The sequence below is a fragment of the Spea bombifrons genome, chromosome 5 (assembly GCF_027358695.1).
Source record: "Spea bombifrons isolate aSpeBom1 chromosome 5, aSpeBom1.2.pri, whole genome shotgun sequence".
Classification (NCBI taxonomy): domain Eukaryota; kingdom Metazoa; phylum Chordata; class Amphibia; order Anura; family Pelobatidae; genus Spea; species Spea bombifrons.
The window spans coordinates 24,755,741-24,771,661 of NC_071091.1; the positions used below are offsets into that span (position 1 = coordinate 24,755,741).

General features: G+C 43.3%; 1 protein-coding gene across 1 annotated transcript in view; it reads right to left on the bottom strand.

Annotated features, from left to right (window-relative positions):
• The window catches only part of TBC1D5 (TBC1 domain family member 5), a 239,581-nt gene that overhangs the window by 215,259 nt on the left and 8,401 nt on the right, over positions 1–15,921 (bottom strand). The window contains exon 2 of the mRNA XM_053465963.1: positions 6,095–6,159. The gene's annotated coding sequence lies outside the window, so the exon portion shown is untranslated. The remainder of the gene's footprint in view (positions 1–6,094; positions 6,160–15,921) is intronic.

Genomic DNA, 15,921 nt, shown 5'->3' on the forward strand with positions numbered 1-15,921 from the left:
CAGCGGCTGTCTGTTTGAATCATGTTCTTAATCCGTTTTAAATGCCAACCTGATTTACAAAGAAAAAGAAAAAAATGGCCCCATAAAAAAAATTGAGCCAGCAATAACATTTTTAGAAGCTTTGCATCCCTGGCTCCTGGAGTTTCCCAACCCCTGAAATAATACAGACTAAATTTAAAGACAACTATACATATAATAACAAGAAAACCAAGACAATAACTTTATTTAAATTGTATCCAGATTCCGAGCAATCAAGAGGTACCTGTGAGAAAGTATTCCCTGATGCTGTTTGCCATTATGCCGGAGACTATTCTTAGTAAGAGCAGGCGGGTTTCTTATTTACACCCACAGGTCTCAGTTCTACCGAAATCAGACGGCTCACCGAGACTACAAATAAAATGAAACCGAGAACAGAACAAACCAACAAAATCCTTGTGTAATTTCCTTTCTGCTCAAGGAAAGTTTAGACAAACTTGCCTTTGATAATCAACTGAACAGGCTGCCCTGCAAGCATCAAGGGATAGCGCACGGATATATAGCAGGTGCTGCAGTTTATCACAAAACCGTCACTACCACAAATGATTTATTAGTCTTTCACTCAGCTTTTCAGCTTCCTCAGGGCCAGAATAAATAATTTACCAACTCTGTATCTTCCAATCATTAATTCTTCCCTGTGCATCCAAACTGTATTTAACTCTGTTGGGTATTCAGCTGAATTAAAAATACAATATGAAGATTTTTTTTCCCACCAGCTTTAAGAGTATTATTTAACTGTAGCCAAATGTTAAATAAAACACATAAAATTAGTGGTGGTGCACTCTGGGAAGAAAATTGATCTGCAATGAATTGAAGACCCATTGGATCTACATAGTAGAAATCAGCAGGCATAGAATGGGGGCTTGAAACCAGATCTCCGAAACATGCCGCGTGCCGAAAGCGCCGTATGAGTTTGACCAAAATGTATTAAAGGTTAGATTAAAAATAAGTGTTCTTGTATTTTTCAGCTCCAGTAATTCACAATATTTAACCTGTTCAAGTGTAGCCATCCACAGGCTTTGTGATGATCATGCGCTTACACATAGTCCTGGTGGAACCAATCCATGCTTTGACACCCTTAAAACTTGACTCATCGCTTCTTGAGTCCTACATTGTACATAAGTAATGGAATTTACAGATAACGATAACTATCATGCACTGGAAATCCACTGTATGAATATACTAGAAAGAGTGGGAATTATAAGACGACCCTGATTATAAGACGACCCCCCAAAATCAAAATATTAATTTAGGAAAAAAACAAAAAGCCTGAATATAAGACTACCCTATAGGAAAAAAGTTTTACTAGTAAATATTAATTCATGTAAACTAATTTTCATATTTAATAAAAGCTATGATTGAGAAAAATATATTTTTTATTTCCTTTTATTTGCCAACCTGCCCCACCCCCGTTATGCACATCTGCCCCCAGGCTTGCCACTCTGCCCCCAGAAATGCCTTATACCCCCCTATTTGCCACTCTGCCCCATGATGTGCCTTTTAACCCTCTATATGCCACTCTGCCTCCAGAAATGTCTTATACCCTCCTATATGCCACTGTGCCCCATGATATGCCTTTTAACCCCCTATATGCCCCTCTGCCCCATGATATGCCTTATACCCCTATATGCCACTCTGGCATATAGGGGGTTAAAAGGCATATCATGGGGCTGAGTGGCATATAGGGGGTTAAAATGCATTTCTGGAGATATATATATATATATATATATATATATATATACTGCTAACAGCAATCACACTCCTATCAAGCCTAGGCAGCCAGTACATGCTGGAACCTGGGGATGATAGAAGTGTGATTACAGCCTCCCTATGCCATGCTATCTCACACACACACTCATTCACAAACATTTAAATACTCATTCATTCCATAAATCACACATACTTGCTCAAACCCCCCACCCCCTTACCTGAACTGCAGATCTCCCACTCGCTGACTTCTGCAGGGGCCCGGCTGTGCGAGCAACTTCTCTGGCCCCGCCCCCAGAGGAAGGAGGGGGGAGGTAGATTATGTGAGGAGTTATGTGCTACCTTCCTGTTCTCCTGCTGCTAATAGCAGAGACGCTGCTCGCGATCAAAGCTCGGTAAGCAGCACGGCCCCAGCAGAATGAGGTCTGATTAGAAGACGACCTTGATTATAAGACGAGGGGTATTTTTCAGAGCATTTGCGGTACTTAACGCATGTTGTGAACGCACTTCTATCTCTATTAAGTTACTTAAGCTCACTATCTTCTCTGAGAAGAAGTGGGTCCTGGATACAGTTAACATACATGAGCCGCAAAGTAATATCTGAGCTCTTGAACTTGATCTTAACATGATGTATTTAAACTCAGGCTCTTGCCAAGTTCAATGTAAACGCTATAGGTGTTTGTCTTTATATTTGATAACAAATCTGGGCTCAAATTTGATAATATTAAAAGAAACAAAGGAATTACATGCAAATAAATGCAATAAGTTAATACGTTCCAACTAGATCTACTGTTCACAACAAACCCTCAATGGGTTATAAAACTAACTTTGCTCACGTTATGCTAACATTATTACCGGTTTCCAGGAACTGTAGGATTATTCCTCCCCATTAAGTTATGCCGCCCCTATTGCCTAATTGTTGATTCTGGTTGCTTTTGGCCAATGTGAGAATAATGGAGATAAAATATTCATTTGATCTTTAACCAAACTATATCCTCAACAAACTGATTAAAAAAAATCCACAAGCTATAGGTAGTTAATAGCTGATAAATAAGCTACGACGATGACATTTTCCCTTTAAAAAATGTTAACATCCTTTATGTTTGATCATTTATCTAGGCATCAGAGTTTTGCAGGGCTACACGTATATTAGCCGTGAAAGCGAATATAAATAAAAAATGTAAACAGCCCAGGTACATTTAGAATCTACAGTAGCAGAAAATAATAAAACAGTGCACTTTCCATGCTGTCTGTGCCATATTTCTATTAATTATGTAGAGGAAATATACAGAAAATAAAATCACATCCAAAATCCATTTTTGATGTAAGCGCATCTTATCTCATTAAATCAGCATCTATGATTAAAACAGAGATCATTTTTGGTACATAATGTATTGCATTGTTAGAGCAGCATCTGTTTGTTGCGAAGCATAACACATTTTTCAGCTTTAAGAAACTGTAATCATATGGAAAGAACAATCCAAACTTTGATGATATTACAAGTATGCCTTTTGCTTCCAAATGTATATTTTTTTGTGTCTCTGCATCCAAAATCAAATGAGTATTAACCGTTGCTGCTTCCAAAAGAAAAAAAAAAGTCTGAAATATGCACAAAAAAATAATCTGGCATTCTTCTCAAATATGATTCCAGGTAGCTATCAGACCAGAATTAAATTAACCGATATCTTTGCTCCAGGTGCATAGGTTTATCAGTCCCATTTTTAATGCAAGTGTTGGCTCACACCTCTTATACCTACCAGTATTGTTTGTACAAAGAAAACTAGTATACAGATAAACTTCCAAGATTTTCTTTATGGCATACGAAATATAAGTCAAGATAATGAAACAATTGACATGATGCTCTGTAGAGCTACACCAATACAATTAAACAACATATAGACACACTGCTGCAGAAGGCTTACTATCTAAAATAAACTGAGATTATATTTCATAATTATAACTAAAGCTTTCTGAGTGTGCTAACTCTGGGCATCTTCTAATATTAGATGCTGTTTTTTCTTATTTGTCACATTTAAATGTTTCAGATCTTCCAACTAATTTTAATATAAGACAAAGACAACTCTGAGTAAACACAAAATGCAGCTTTGAAATGATCATTTTATTTATTGAAGGTGAAGAGTTGCTAAAACCTAAACCTAATAACTGGCTGTGTCATCCAACAACAACTGGAATCAAGCCTTTGTGATAACTGGCAATGAGTCCAATGCTGTGGAGGAATTTTGGCCCACTTTTCTAGGCAGAATTGGAGCGTTTTTCAAGCATGAACTACACAATATCTATTGAATTCAAGTCAGGACTTTGATTAGGTCACCCCATCTTCATTTTGTTCTTTTTGAGCCATTCAGAAGTGAACTTGCTTGTGTACGTTATCCATAAACCAACTGCGCTTGAGCTTTAGGTCATGATGGCCAGACATTCTCCTTCAGTATATTCTAGTAGAGAGCACCACCAATCTGCCCAGATTTTAAGCAGCAAATCAGGGTGTTTGACTGTTGGTATGATGTTCTCACTGTGGAATGCTGTGTTAAGTTAACACCAGATGTAATGGTACCCATGTCTTGTCAAAGTTCCATTTTGGACTAATCAGTCCACAGAATATTATGCCAAAAGTCTTTAGGGTCATCAAGATATTTTTTTGACAAACGTGAGACGAGCCTTTGTGTTCTTTTTGGTCAGCAGTGGTTTTTGTCTTGAAATTCTCCCATGGACACCATTTTTGCACAGTCTCTTTCTTGTTGCAGAATTGTGAACATTGACCTTAACTGATGCAAGTGAGGCCTGCAGTTCATTAGCCTGGGTTCTTTTTGACCTCCTGGATGAGTCATCTGCTGTTGGAGGAACTTAGGTAGGCCTGCCCCTCCTGGGAAGGTTCCAGGTCTTTCCATGTGTATGTGATGGCTCTTACCTTGGTTTGGTGAAGTTCCAGAGCCTTAGAAATGCCTTTGTAACCCTTTCCAGACTGATAGATGTCAATTACTTTGTTTCTCATCTGTTCATGAATTTCTTTAGATCGAGGCATCATGTGCTGGATTTTGAGACATTTTCGCCTATTTTACTTTGTAAGACAAGTTCTATTAAGTTGATATTTAGAATCAACAGGGCTGGCAGTAATCATGCATGGATGTTTCTAGTAAAATTGATCCTAATTATCAATGAAATTTGATTAATTGGTTAATCTAGTTGGATAGTTTTTTTTGCTTGTATACATGAAATTGTCATATATACTGCATTTTGTGTTTACACAGGTTATCTTTGTCTAATATTTAAATTTAAATATTAATTACTGAATGTCATTGTATTCTTCTGTATTAAAATTGAATAAAACAACATAGAAACGTTCTATGGCAAAAACCAGTACCTACATGTTTCACATGACATATAGGACTTCCCGGCCAAAAAAAGGTACACAGAGGATCCCTAAAATTCACTCAAAGTGTCTGCTTGATTAAAATTACAATCCTATTGTTCATTCAGTTCAAATGATGTTGTCCATAAAATATTGTTCTCTCTTTGGTCTGTCATGTACACTGAAAGTTACTCTAATGATTCTTAAGCAGACATTTCATCAAATGAAACTCTTCATATTTGAGAAATACATTGGTTAATATTTTCAGGGGATTAATTTCTAGACTTGTTTTGCACATTCAGAAAGACTGCTGTTGTGTGAATGTGACCAAACATATGAAAATGGGAATTGCAGCTAGCAGCATTTACTGACCTTGAGTATTGCTAACTAGAGATGAGCAAATCTGCCACAAAAATGTAAGTGTTGAAAATTCACTGCCAGCAGATATCTTTCCTTATATAATTAAACTTGAGATTTAGTTTTGTTAGGCACAAACTTCTGAAACAATACTTAACGTATATTAAAAAGTTATGAGTTAACACATCCTATGCTGATGCCATCATTAATTTTCACTCACTAGCCAAAGCTATGCAAAACTATGTATGATTTTGCATACATTGCTATTAAGGTGTAGTCCATAGGGCTAAGTAGAGAGAGTGTGTATGCGTGTGTGTGTGTGTGCGTGCGTTTGGGTGTTACAATGAGTCAAGTTGTGTGTAAATTGTGTGTAAGTATGTGTTAGCATGAGAGTGTACGTTTGCGTGAGTTACGGGTGGGGAACAAGGGGCCGTGATACTTGGCTTTAGCTGCCCCCTGGACATGAAGGTGCCAGACATCCCCTCATACTATGTGTTGTCTAATCACATATTCAACAATACAGATGCTGTTTACTCCCAAAAAAACAATGTATTGGAAACATCTTTTTTTTGTTACAGATGTACCGCACTAATTTTATGAAAGTTTATATTTGTTTAGAAATATTACCTTAGCAGCTGCACACCTCCCACAGGGCTCTGCAGATTCCACAGTACAACCTGTCCACCTCCTTCCTGTTAAACACACAAACACATTTAGTTATATACAAATCATAATTAATCTGAAACATCTCTGTGGAGTTGTGTGTAAAAAGCCTCATCTACAGAGTTAGAGGAGTTTTTTTTTAATGATAGGATAGAAACTACACCAAATTGATTCCGTAGAACTACAGCAATGGATACGCTTGCTTTGTGATTATCGGAGAAGCTATGTTTGAAATTGGTTGGAATCTGTCATTGACAATGGTATGCTAGTCCCCTACACAAAGATGAAACATCAACCTTAAAAAAGACCTGCATGCACGTATTTTGAACCTCACTACGTCCTTAGCGTCCAGGAACTGTTGAATGTATATTGTTGTGGATCTCTGGAAGACATTGAGAACATCAAATACGGGGGACATTTAGAGATGTTTCCTTTTTATAACGTAAGCAGATATTGCTTGTTAAATGTGTTGATTAAATGTGGTTTTTAACTGGCTACCTCTTTCCTCCACCGTCTATGTTTATGGTGATATCTGTGGGGCTCTGGCATTAGCGTTCATCTACCAAGGGAGACACGTTGAGCGCCACACAACAGATCGCTTACACATTCGAGCAGTGGGTTGCTTCTGATTAAGGCAAGACTCCACTTGCTGGCTGTACATTCATTCAAGATTTTATTGCGAGCTTACTACACTTTGAATTATTTTCTGTATTTTCTGCTGTATGATGGTTGCCTAAAGAACTCAACATTCTGTATTGAAATTAAAACAAGAGATCTTTTAAAAGGAAAAGTACCCTTACCGCATGTGCACTATTGTGTTACACTTAATACTTTGTGGTTCACTAGACAGGATAATATGCAAACATACACAAATTCTCTACAGACCATTAACAAAGATATCAACAAGAAAGATTAAGGGTAAATTAGGACTAAAACGGAAGAGTGGACACCAAAATGTACCAAAACCCATACCCTAGAAGGGTCCAATTTTGGCAGGACAGTCAGAGTATGGGGAGTCATGGGCTGGTTAGGGAGATCTTCTGATGTCCCTTGACCAGCCCGGGAGCTGTACAACTAAAAGGGGAATGTAGATCTCCATTACAACTTCCACACGACCACCTTTTGAAACTTTGATCATCATGTACGGTGGGTGGTTTCTAGCCATGCATCAACAAAGATGTCCTACAATGTTAGGGGGGAAGATAAGCTGCTTAAGGACATGAACTTGGTGAGATCCTGGTGAAAATGAACACTGCAAGAGGGTTTCATGGGAGTTTTACATCAAGGATTTGTATTCTGGCCAATCATCTGGCCAGTTGCCAGACATTATTCTATTTAAAGTGCAAATTTGTTAGGCCTCCCAAAAACCTTCTATTCAAAGTCAAATTTACTTTTTAAAGCTTGCATAGGAGAGACAATGGGAACAGACATGAGTCAATGACCACACCGTTTCCTAACAAATTTTTTTTTTTTTTCCTGCCCGGGATCATCTTAGTACTCAAAGAGTGCTAAAACAAAACCGGGTTTTCTAAATCCTAGATTTTTTAGGTAAATAACGTTTTTATTGACACATATGGGGTACAACACAAGGCAGTACAATAAAGATCACTCGGACAATGAGATACAGATAAATGTCAAAACTGAGAAGGAGCCACTTAAACATGCGTCGGACAATGCAGAGTAAATCACGTTGAAACCCACGCAGGGGCTGCTAAAGAGGTCTAACAAATTGACAATCGTGGGGCGGCTTATGTAACAATCAAAGAGAGAAAATAAAACAGTGGATGACAGGTGAGTATAAATGTCTCCAGTATCACAGAGCACAACCTATGGTGCATGGTCAAGTAATCTCACATCGTAATTCAAAACATGCATAAACAAGAGGGGGACAAAAATGGGAAGACAAATGAATACAATCAAATCAGACAGGACAGAACAATGGAGACACATGAGGGATTACGGTGGTTCAGGCCACCGAAACACATCGTCCCCAGTGGCATCCGACACCCGCCCGGGCCACACAAAAAAAAAAAAGGGGGGGTGGTGGAGAGATGGAATAATAGAGATGGAAGGGGAAAGAGAGTGGGGGGCAAGGATATGAAGAGGGTAGAGACCAGAGAGTAAGGAAGGGAACCGCCAAACCGCATCACCTCAAGAGCGCAGCTAGAACCGGGGACGACAGGAATGAAAGCCAACTTGCCCAGACCTTAGTAAATGCTTCCATCCTGTCAGAGGACAGGTGGACTAATTCCTCCATCTCTCTAATCTCCTCAACCTGAGTAACCCATTGACGAAGGGACGGGGCTTCAGTGCGTTTCCAGTAGCGGGGGATCAGGGAACGGGCAGCATTAAGAAGGTGTCTAGAAACAGAACGTTTCATGGAAGTCAGAGATTCACCCGTGAGGGAAATGAGGCAAAGACCAGGGGAATATGGCACCTCATGACCTGACACCTCCCCCACACCACGCAGCACGCCCTTCCAAAAGGGTCTGATCCTCTCGCAATCCCACCAAATATGCAAAAATGTACCAATCTCCTCCCCACACCTCCAGCATGACGGATCACTCCCCGGGCTAATCTTAGCAATGTAGACTGGAGTCCTGTACCACATAGTGAGAATCTTATATGCCGTCTCCTGGTATTTTGAGGCTACAGAACCTTTGTGAGTTAAAACACAAACCTTCTCCCACTGGCTGTCAGTGAGGACTTCCCCTAGGGCTTCCTCCCAAGCACCCATAAATGAGGGGGGGGCAGCAGGGGTACCCACGTTCAAAAGCTGGTATGTGATCGAGACCCCACCCCGAGGTATCTTATCCAATTGAAGGATCCGCTCAAAAGCCGTGAGGTCCCTTGTGAGGTTATGTTTACCAGGAAGTGTGTGGATGTAGTGCGTGATTTGTGAAAAGCGATATCTTTGGAGTATACCAGGGCCAGGAGGCGGGAAAACCCTCTCAGCAGACCGGGGAGCACCACTGTCCCAGAAGTCAGAAATGCAGGCCTTAGGGTTCAAGCCCATCGAGGAAAGATACCCGTCCTCCATCCCCGGAGCAAAATCTAAGTTGCCTGCGACCGGCGTCAATGGAGAGGGGAAAGAGGAAAGGACCCCCCCAACCCAACGGGATTTCCAGACAGTTAGAGTGGCACGAACAAACGGATTAGTACAGAGTGGGGTCAACAGGGCTCCCGGGCAAAGCCACATGCAGGAGGAGAGGGAGAAGTGTGCGGTAGCTTGCTCCAGAGTGATCCATAATTTCGATGGCGGTTGGAATTTCCACTCGAGAAGGCGCTGTAAGTGGGAGGCACGGTAATAAGCGAGAAAATCGGGCAATGCCAGGCCACCCATGTCTTTGGAGCGGGTAAGAACGGCGTATCGCAACCTAGGACTGCGGCCCCTCCAAACGTAACGGAGCGTAAGGGAACGGAGTTCCCCAAAGAAAGACCTTGGAATGGAAATGGGAAGGGTTTGAAAAAGGTACAGAACCCTTGGGAGTATGTTCATTTTGATGACATTGGTTCTGCCATGCCACGACACATGGGGTAGTGACCAGCGTTGTAGATCCCTCTTTAGCTGCCCCAGTAATCTGGGAAAGTTCTCATCATATATCGTCGTGAGGTCCCTTGGCACCCAAACCCCCAAGTACTTAATGCTGCGCAAACACCATCGGTAGGGAAACGAACTCTGGAGTGTCCGCTTTACATCGGGGGGCAGAGAAATATCCAGGACCTCGGATTTATCCATGTTTATTCTAAAATTGGAGAGGGAGCCATAGGCTCGCAACTCTTCATGAATGACCGGTAGAGATATGAGAGGCTGCGACACAGCGAATAAAAGATCGTCCGCATATGCGGAGACTTTCAGCGAATGACCCGTACAGTGGAGGCCATGGATGTCAGGATTATCTCGGACGGCCTGGAGAAGGGGTTCAAGGGTGAGGGCAAACAGTAGGGGGGATAGGGGGCAACCTTGGCGCGTTCCATTACGAATCTGGAATGGCTCCGTAAGCGCGCCATTCACACGTATGCGAGCAGAGGGCAGCGAGTACAAAGCTGAAACCCAATGCATCCAAGAGTAGCCGAAGCCCATAGTACGGAGGGCCTGGAACATAAAATCCCAAGCCACCCTATCAAATGCCTTCTCCGCATCCGTGGACAGGAGAAGGACCTGCTGTGCAGTCTGCTGTGCGACATGAATGGTGTTAAGCGCCCTATATGTGCTATCACGACCCTCCCTACCGGCAAGAAAGCCAGACTGGTCAGGGTGAACCAAGACTCCCATTACACGCTGAAGCCTGGTCGCCAGGATTTTTGCGAATATTTTTAGGTCCGAATTCAGGAGCGAAATAGGCCTATAGCTTTGGCACAGCTGAGGATCTTTCCCGTCTTTAGGCAGTACAGTTATGGTAGCCATAAGGGAGTGAGGGTGTAGCTGCTCGCCAGTCCGCAGAGCGTTGAGCAGGGTCAGAAAGGGATCCTTCAAGTGTTCCCAAAAGGCCCTGTAGTATCTAAGGGGAAACCCATCGGGACCTGGCGCTTTACCAGCGGCCATGGATTTCATGGCGGCCGAGAGTTCCACCTCAGTAATTTCCCCCTCTAACGCCTCCGCCTGATCACTCGTCAACTTACGACAAACATGAGATTGTAAATATTCCCTAATGAGAGAACTCCGGCGCTCCCCGGCGTAATCACCCTGAAGGCCATATAGCGATCGGTAATAGTGCAGAAAGGAATTAGAAATGTCGGAGGGGGAGCAAGAAGTCCAGCCGTGTTGTGTTTTAATTTTGCAAATGTACATTGAATGCTGTTTTGCCCGCAGTGCTTTAGCCAATAAACGCCCGCTTTTGTTACCGTGTTCATAGTAAAGTGCTTTGGTGTGCAGAAAGGAGCGTTGAATTTTGTAGTTAAGAAGGGTGCTTAACCGACGCCTAAGTTCCGTCAGTTCTAGATAAGTGCGCTCGTCGCAAGTATGTTTATGGAGTTGTTCCATGGATGCTATCTGATTAGAAAGTAGTATAATTTCCTGAGACCTTAAGCGTTTCAGATGAGTGGCCCTGCTAATGAAGATTCCCCGAATAGTGCATTTATGGGCTTCCCAAGTGGAGGAGGGACCCACCCCAGAATCTGCATTTTCCCGAAAGAAATGTGCCAGCTGATCATTGACAGCCTGTACCGTTTCATCGTCGGACAGTAACGTCTCATTGAGGCGCCAAGATGTAGTGCAAGGTTGAAACAACTGAGCACGGAGTTGCAAAGTGACCGGAGAGTGATCCGACAACCCTGCCATCCCTATGGTGCAAGCCGACAGTAAGTTGAGATGATAATACTCCATTAGGAGGAGATCAATTCTGGAGTACGATCTATGAGGAGGGGAATAGCATGTGTAGTCCCTGTCAGCTGGGTGAGAAGCTCTCCAGCAATCAACTAATCTGTGTTTGTGCAGGATAGCGTTGAGTCGTTTGATCTGAGAGGGTGGGACGCGAGAGGAACCAGAAGAGGTGTCTACCCTGGGATCCGGTGGCATGTTAAGGTCCCCCCCTAAAACCAGGACACCTTGTTTAAATTCCATGAGAGAGCGGAGAATACGGGAAAGAGAAGCACATTGTCCCGAATTGGGGAGGTAGATGGAGGCGAACGTAAAGGTCTGGTCATTTATGGTACCCTTGACGAAAGTGAACCTACCGTCAGGATCACTTTTCATCTCAGACATATGGAAAGGCGTGTGGCGGGAAAACAGTATGGCGGTCCCCCGTGATCTCGAGGCCGAGTAATTGCTGGCGTAAATTAAAGGGAAAGCGGAGCTCCGCAAAGCAGGGCCGGTCGACCCCTTGAAGTGGGTCTCCTGCAAGAGAGCCACGGACACCTTGTCCCGGCGGAGTTCCCGGACCAGCCGGGTCCTCTTCTCTGGAATATTGAGGCCGCGAACATTATAGCTCACTACTGCCAGGGGTGAGGAGCGGAAAGGCGGATCAATTCGAGACATGCCGGAGGGCGGTGGGGAAGACAAGAAGAAGTAGCAGAGGAAGGGAGAGAATGAGGGAGGGGGAGAGAGGGGAACAGAGAAAAAGGAAAGAAAAAAAAAAAAAAAAACCCTAGATATATATATAGAGATATATATACATACACAAAAATATAATTAGTGGAACCGAGAGGGCGGGGAACCCCAGGTGATGGACACTACAGCAATAATCGGGATGGGCGAACCCGTTAACTCCGGTAACACACCGAAGCCCGACGCCCAGGGCAAACCCGAGTTGCTAAGGAGAGTGGAAACCCCACTAGAGAGAACAGCAGTCTAGAAACAAAGTTTCTAACAAGGTAAACAAAAAATAAATCACAGTAACTTCGCAGTCAAAACTCACTTAGGTAAAACAATGTATATTACCATCCACCATGTAATGCTAGCTTGGCAGAAAACCTCCCAACACATTTCCCCTACAGAGCAGCATACCGGGAAGAAACAATGCTATAGTACGTAGAGCAACAGACGCCAATAAACAGTAAGACAGCGGTATATGATCCCGTGACAGTGTGGAAGTTAGCAAACATGTAGAGAGAAAAAAAAAAAAAAAACAAACCCCAAGTAAATATACCGACACAGATAAGTCCCGCTCCCCACTACCTGTAAATCGCAAGCGAGAGCGATGCTATATGTGCTTGGAGGCGATGACGTGTCGTAGGACCGGTCAGGCAGCGAATGCCAAACGCGCAAGACAGACTAGAGGGCAGTCGCGGTCCAGAGGAAAAAAAAAAAAAAAAAATAAAAAAAATAAAAAAAAAAACCCTGTTGTGGTGTATAGAGAGGTGCTGGTGTTTGACTAGACTAAAATAAGATATCGGCCAAATGTGACTGAAAGTGCATGTGAAAGAACGTGCGAGCGGTATATAGACCGTACGGTGATGACCGAACAACCTGATTGTACAGACCTCAAATACCAGGCGGCGAAAGAACAACAATAGTCCTACTATATCAGGCGAGTGGACGTCATGTAGGAGTAGAGTGGTGATGGAGTTCAGTAAGGTAGATGCGACAATGCTGGCAGGAGCAAATATACCTCAATCACCTGCGGATCCAAAGGCGTGGAGAGGAGAAGGCGCCGTGACAAGAGGGTGATCAGCCTTGACGTATGAGACTGTCCATGAAGACAAAGAGCCACAAACAATATCGAGTGGTAGCGATCGCAGGAGTCAGAAGAATAGAAGTACGTCATAACCTCAGGCGTGTGGACATCGCTCAGGAATGCGGCGTCGAGACTCAGCAAGGTAGGCCTGTCAATCCAGGCAAAAGCAAGTGTACTTCTGACCCATGCAGATCCAAATGAGCAAATGTAAAAGGTTGCCCTGACATGAAAGAGAAGCCGTGTGGACAAAGAGTCTCAAAAAGTTTCGAGTGATGACGGTCGCTTATTTAGATAACGGAGCAAGAAAATAATCAAAAAATAATAATAATAAAAAAAAATATATATATATTGAAAATATAAAATATAAAATATATAAATTTTTCACCGTCTCTTTCCCTTATGGCGAAGTGTCAGGAGGGATAACTGGAGATGTTACTCTTCATGTGCGTGCAAGGAGTGGATCCTCTCGATAGCGTCTTCCCTGCGTCCCGGTCCCCGACGTCTGGGCAGTGAGCCGCGCAGGGGGACATTCCCTGTCAGAAGGGATGGATTCTGCCAGTCGTCTACTTGAGGGGCAGGCAGGCCCAAGGCACGTGTGACTTCCGCGACATCGCTGTGTCGGCGTATAATATGAGTATAGCCCCCATGCGTTAAAAGAAGCTGAAAGGGAAAGCCCCAGCGGTATCTTATACCTCTGTCCTGTAGTATGGAAGTGAGTGGTCGCAATAGCCGCCTATTCCGAAGTGTAATAGGTGACAAATCTTGAAAGAGCGCTATAGCGTGGCCCTCGAAAGCAAATGTACGCGAACCCCGGGCTTTAGCCATAACTTCTTCCTTCAGGAGGAAATCTTGAAAGCAGCATATGACATCCCTGGGGGGGTCGGCGGGGTTGCCACGGGGACGCAAGGCGCGATGTGCTCTGTCCAGACGGATTGGGGAGTCAAGCGAGCGGCCCAGTATGGTATTAAAAAGCCGCTGTAATAAGGCCCTGAGATCTACTGGGCCTTCAGATTCCCCTAGGCCCCGCACCCTCACGTTGTTTCTCCTACCTCTATTTTCGAGGTCTTCGACTGATCGGAGCAGTTCCGAGGCAAGTCCAGTGAGGTGAGTGGAGGACTGACGGAGTTCAGAGAGGTGATGTGCGGCACTGGCCTGAGATGCTTCCAGATGTGCGGTGCGCCGTTCAACCCCTGTGATGTCCGCCCGAAGGGCCGCAACTTCCTCATGTAGGGCCAGTTTAACTTCAGCCACGAGGTTGCTGAGGTCTGCTTTAGTCGGCAGTGAGCGGAACAGTTCCTGAAGGTCGGCAGAGGACGAAGCTGACTCTGGCAGACGTGGCGATCGTGGAGCCTCCTCGGATGAGGCCGTGCTGGCTGGAGAGGGCGCCATGTTAGGAGATGGTGGTTGGGGGCCCAAGGCCGCCGGCGTGTGAAAATAAGAGCGGAGCGATTGCCCCGATTGTCTTGTCTGGGTGTCTGGGGGTTCTTGTCTCTGAGATAGCCGTTTTAGTCTGCCCATATTGCGGGAAGACGGTGGATGGATGCGGATTGAAGTGAGTAAACCGCGGAGCGAAGAGCTCAAGCAGCCATCTCTCAGCAAGGCAAGCCACGCCCTCAATCCTAGATTTTTTATGTATACATTTTGTATGATGTAGACATAGAGGTTAATTTCTTGGTAAGGTGTAGTTGTGTTACCATTAACTATATATTAAAACGTAAAGGAAAAGGTCTTAAAAACGATGAAACCAATGACTACAGTGTTATCAATGGTAAATTCTCTGGGTTGCGCTGTCCATGGGAGCAGGGACGGTCTCAGTACCAAACAAATCAAGATGGCTGCCTGGGGTACTTGGACCATGAGGCACTTGTTGTTATCTCAAAAAAGGGCCCCAATGTTTTGAAAGTAGGTCTGTCACATTCCAGGGGCACCACCCAAGCCTCAGCGAAGCTCAAGGGGGCAATCAAGATGTCCATGCCTACACAGGCAATGTATGCGGGGAAAGAAAAGACAGTGTGTGTGCGTGTGGGGGGGGCAAATGGACCAAATAGAGGCTTGTTGCCTGGGGTGCTTTTTGGTTGAGAACTGGCCCTGAATGATTGAAATCCCTTGCACATGAAAAGGGTTAAATCTCCAACACAGAAAATGTTTTTTGTTTAGTTTTTTTGTTTAGAGAGAATCTCATTAGTCGAAATGCTTTAGTTTGGTCATATCTTTCATTTATTTTAAGATTCGGTTCTAGGTATGTTATTGGCCATTAACAAAAGACGAACAAATGTGTTTTAATCATCTCAGCACAGCTAATATTAAGGCATACATCTGCAATACTTGTAAACATGTTTTTAAAAAGGAAACGAAAAACCTTTAAAAATAGTACAGCATGTGCCTCTTTTTCTAATTCCAACATATGTTGGTTAGTGAAACAACTGAAGCAACATTCTTTGGCCTAATTGTAATATTGTTATATTCTAATTATGCAAATTCTTCCTTTCTGGATGGGGGTAAAGCCTTGTGTGCTATACTTCTAAATAGAAATCTGAATAAATAAGTGCTACATGTGTCGTACTAAAAAAAAAAAAAAGTTTGCTTAAAATCATAAATTAATGTTTTCCTTGCAAATACCAAATGATCAGTAAATATTCAAGCTTTTTAACATTTTTAACAAACATAAGGTGAATC